Source organism: Vespula pensylvanica, chromosome 24, assembly GCF_014466175.1.
Source record: "Vespula pensylvanica isolate Volc-1 chromosome 24, ASM1446617v1, whole genome shotgun sequence".
Classification (NCBI taxonomy): Eukaryota; Metazoa; Arthropoda; class Insecta; order Hymenoptera; family Vespidae; genus Vespula; species Vespula pensylvanica.
The window spans coordinates 1,243,552-1,248,854 of record NC_057708.1 but is presented as its reverse complement, the minus strand read 5'-3'; positions in this window follow the sequence as shown (position 1 = coordinate 1,248,854).

Below are 5,303 nucleotides of genomic sequence, written 5' to 3'. Positions count from 1 at the left end.
TTTTTTTTTTTTTTTTTTTAATACGAATAAAATCTTCCGATCGGTCGATTTTACTTGTGATAAAAAATGTCTTGAAATTGCATATCCGAATTTTTTTGTTTTAATATGAATGAAAGAGATTTGCCAATCTTCGTTAAGTTAAAAAAAAAGAGAAAGAAAAAGGAAATAAATAAAAAGCATCCCGAGATATTCATAGATTATTTTTTAAATGAAAAAAAAAAAAAAATCGAAAGGAGTTTCGTTCTTTTGAAATAGCCACTTTTTTCTGTTTTTCTTTTTTTTCTTTTTAAATAAATAAATAAAGTGTCAGAATAGGATAAGAATTTTCATTTAATTTGTCTAAATAATATCTTTGCAAATTTATCAGTTTCCTTTGAGCTCGTAAATACCTTATCGGCTTATAAATAAAATCCGAACGGATTAATTGATCAAGTTCTATATCAGTAACTTAAAAAAAGAAAAAATTCAGAGCTTGACTCATTTCTTGTTAGTCACTCGAACAAAAGAAGAAAAACAAGGAAAAGAAAAAGAAAAACTATAACAATAAACGTTAGACTTTAACACTAGAATTATCGACATTGTATTAATTAGCTATTACTTAAAACTAGAAAAACTGATAGGTCTTTAAAAAATATGTAATAATAGAATATTTTTTTAAATTTATAAATAAACAAATTAGATAGCGTTTTCACATATTCATTCGTTTGCAATGCACGGTAGATATATGGAATATTATAAATTATAATAATGCATTTTAGATAATAACGATGTTTATTACGCGATAGAAATAACAGAAAGACATAAATACTCCGATCGAATCGATTATCTCCTTGAATAAACAACAAAAAATAAATAGATAGATAATTAGATAAATAAATATATATATATATATATATATATATATATATATGAATAAATAAATCCTTCTTTCGAGGCATAAATGAACGTTCGAAGAAATAATCAAACAAAACGAACAAATAAATAAATACATAAATAAATAAATGAATGAAGAAATCCTTCTTCCGAGGCATAAATGGACGTTCGAAAAAATAATCAAACAAAATAAATAAACAAACAAACAAACAAACAAACAAAATAAATAAACAAACAAACAAACAAACAAATAAATAAATAAATGAAGAAATTCTTCTTCCGAGACATAAATGGACGTTCGAAAAAATAATCAAACAAAATAAATAAACAAACAAACAAATAAATAAATAAATAAATAAATAAATACATATATACATACATATATATATATATATAAATAAATAAAAAAGAGAACTAAAAGATGGACATAAAAAATATATAAAATAAATCATAAACAAAAAAAGAAAAAAAATTAAAAAACGGAGATAAAGAAAGAAAGAGAGAGAGAAAGAGAGAAAAGAGACACATTGGAATGTCATGCCCGGTCCCAAACGCAGGCATATCGAGGGTTGTCGCCCTGAAATGGTTGGCACGTGTAACTCTTCGTCGTCCTTGAGGCCCTCACGCTGAGTGCAAAAAAGATGCCTCTCGACTTTCTCACGATACTTTTTCTCAAATCATCGGTTATCTACATGCATGTGTATATATATATATATATATGTAAATGTAAGTAAATATATATATATATACATGTATGTGTGTCAAAGTTGCGAAGGAGAATTTCCTTTTAAACTAATTACGATCGAGGGTAAATCGTCTCTCTTTTTCTCTCTTTTTTTTTTTCTTTGTCTGTCTACTTTCTGTCTCTCTCTTTCTTTCTCTCTCTCTCTCTCTCTCTCTCTCTCTCTCTGTCTATCTGTCTGTCTGTCTCTCTCTCTTTTTCTCTTTCTCTCTCACTCATTTTTAAATTCTCACTTTCACTTTAAGACATGATAAACGACGTACAATTTTACGATAAAAATAAAATAATTATTAATCTCGTCGACCATACGACATCATAATTGGATGTTTATTTCTAAATACGCATATAATTAGAAAGAATACGATTAGATCGTGATCTCGCTTAAAGTCGTCAGAAATAAAAAAAAAAAAAAAAAAAAAAAACAATTAAAAAAAGAAAGAACAAATTGAAAGAGTAACTGAAGTTGATCGAATTGGGAATTAAAGTTAGAATTTCGTGTGTTAAAGTTATAATCGTGAGAGAACAAAAGCTTAGAGGAAAGGAATAAAAGGAAGAGAAAAAATGAGGCGCGAAAGAGAACAAGAAAAAAAAAAAAAAAGAACTGATTGAAAGAGAAAGAAGAAAGAGATAGATAAATATGTCTGTTTAATCTCGAATTTATGTGTTTATCACATTTATGCGTTTATATATATATATATATATATATATATATATATATATATATATATATATATATATATGTAAATTGTTTGAAGAAAAAAAAAACGAGTATTTTTCCGTGGATCATGTAAATAAGCAATCGCTAACAATCTAGACTGGCGTCTAACAAGAATTATATATTTTTTTTTTCCCTTACTGCGTATTATGTATCTATATTACGACCAAGTTATAATTATATCGTGAATAGATAATGGGTGGAAGACGTTAGAAGTCGTCAAAAAAAACGTGAGAAGTCAAAGGTTTCTCTAATTCTATTTTTTTTTTCTTTTTTTTTTTTCTTCGCTCTCTTTCTCTCTCTCTCTCTGTCTCTCTCTCTTTCTCTCTCTCTCTCTCTCTCTCTCTCTCTCTCTCTGTCTCTCTCTCTCTCTCTCTCTTTCTCTCTGTGTGTTTTTTCTTCTTATCTAAAAAAATGTATATATAGTTTACGTAAATGTTTTTTTTACTATAACAAAGTTGAACGTGAATACACATGTTTTTGAATAATATGCTACTTTACTATTTATATATATAAATATATATATATATATATGTAATATTTAATATGTATATATATATATGTGTATATATATATATATATATATCTCAAGAATATTCAGGTCGAATTTGATGATGAACCTATCGCATGGGTTGTCAAGTGGACCTCCCATGAGATAAAAAAAAAAAAAGAAAAAGAAGAAGACGAAGTAGAATGAATTATTGTTAAATATGTGTAATATATTATTAAGATAATATACACAAATGTAATATATTCCCTTTGTTTCACCAGGCATAAAAATATCTACGAATATTTCGATCTATTTTAAGGGTTATATTCCATATTCTCATGGCCATTTTGAGATAACACGAAATAGAATAAATTATTTCAATACTAATATTGAATATGAGAAATTGTATACACATACATGTATACATATATACATACACGCATATATATATATATATATATAGGACTCAACTAAATAACGTTTAAGTTATTAACGATGTTAGGTCATGTAAATTTCATTTTACGAGATATATACATATGTAATACATTTACGATCTTTCGTCATGTCGACACTTAGGCTAATAATTTATGATAAAAATGAAATTTCCATGACGTGATTTCGTTTTCTCTTGAAACGACTTCCTTCGAAAATCATCGTCTATCGAACGAGAAAGATCGAGAAGATCGAGAGTAAAAAACAGAGAGAAACAGAGACAGAGACAGAGAGAAAGAGACAGAGACAGAGAGAGAAAGAAAGAAAGAAAAAGAGAGAAAGAGAGAGAGAGAGAGAGAGAAGTAGTGGGAGTAAGACAGAAAAAGACAGAAATATTTTATTATAGGAGCCAACGGGGCCCGGGTTGTGCTCCGCCCTACGACACGTGCGTGACCTTGACTTTGAGCTTCAAAGGCAAACCCTCTTGCGTACTCTCATACGTACATACATACATACATACATACATACATACATATATATATATATATATTTATATTTATATTTATTTGTATATTTATAGAAGACACGAGTATACTTGAAAACCAAACGAAATTCTTCGAACAAAAAGACAAAAATATTTATCTCTCAACAAGTTAAAAATCTTCTGATAACATTTAAAAAAGAAAGAAAGAAAGAAAAAAAGAAAGAAAGAAAGTAAAAAGAAAAGAAAAGAAGAAGACAGGAGAGAAGAAACGACGAAAAAAAAAAAGTTATGATAAAATGACACACTCTCTCTTTCTCTCTGTCTCTCACTCTTTCTCTCTGCAACGTAGTGGAGATAATTGAGAAATAAAAAAAATAAAAAGCACACGCAGAAAGAAAAAAAAAAAAAAGAAAAGAAAAGAAAACAAAAAAAGATTTACGAAATAAAAGAAAAATTAAATCAAAACGAATCAAGTCAAATCAAATGAAATAAAGTGAAAAAAAATTACAAGGAGCAGAAACATTGAAAAAGGATAAAAGATATCGTACTTCGTTTGATTATTGAAATCGGCAACGAATTTTATATATACACGCTAACGAATATAGACAAAGTAAATAAATGTACGTGCGTATATGTGTGTATGAGAAAAAAAGAAAGAGAGAGAACAAATTATATTGTAATTAATATTGATGTCGCTTCGCAATGATTCTAGTTACATATATACATATAAATATATAAATATTATTATGCGATCGATATACTATACTTAACTGCATCGTTGCTGCTTCTATAAACAGTCTCACATTCTAATGCGTCTACGCCAGTTAAAGCAGCGTAGAAGTTCAGTTGAGAAGTGGGGGTGCACGTGGGGACTTCGGTAAAGGACCACCCATTTCGGCCCAACGACGACACGTGTACGACCTTGACTGTGACCTTCGCTACCTTGAAAGATTGTCTACCCCCGCGATAAAGAATAAGAGGGCTCGCTCTGCTCTATTTTCGAATCTGGCTGTTCATTTTTTGTTCTCTCTTGCTTTCTCTCTCTCTCTCTCTCTCTCTCTCTATCTCTCTCTCTCTCTGTCTTTGTCTTTTTTCTTTTTGAGTTCTTTTTTTGTTCTGATCTATTATTTTCGTCGATTTAATTTCTGTCGATTAAAAAAAAAAGAGACTCCTTTGTTAAAATATGTTATTTCTAACGATATACGTCGATGAGAAATTAATCGCAAAGATTAGTCCTTACGATTACTATTTTTCTTTCCTTTCTCTTTTCTTTTTTCTTCTTCTTTTTCTTTTTGAAAGAAAGAGAGAGAGAGAGAGAGTTCGTCAAAGATATGAAATTATAAAGAGAAAGAGTGGCAAGGAATTAAAAAAAAAGAAAAGAAAAGAAAATTGAATAAAAAAAAATAAGTGAGTAAGAAAGAAAGAAAGAAAGAAAGAAAGAAAGAAAGGAAGGAAGAAAGGAAGAAAAAGTAAAGGAGAAAAATATTAAGAAGAGGAAGGATGAGGGAAAAAGAAATGATAACTAAAGATCGTCTCTTATCGGCCGTGATAAAAAAATGAGAACAAG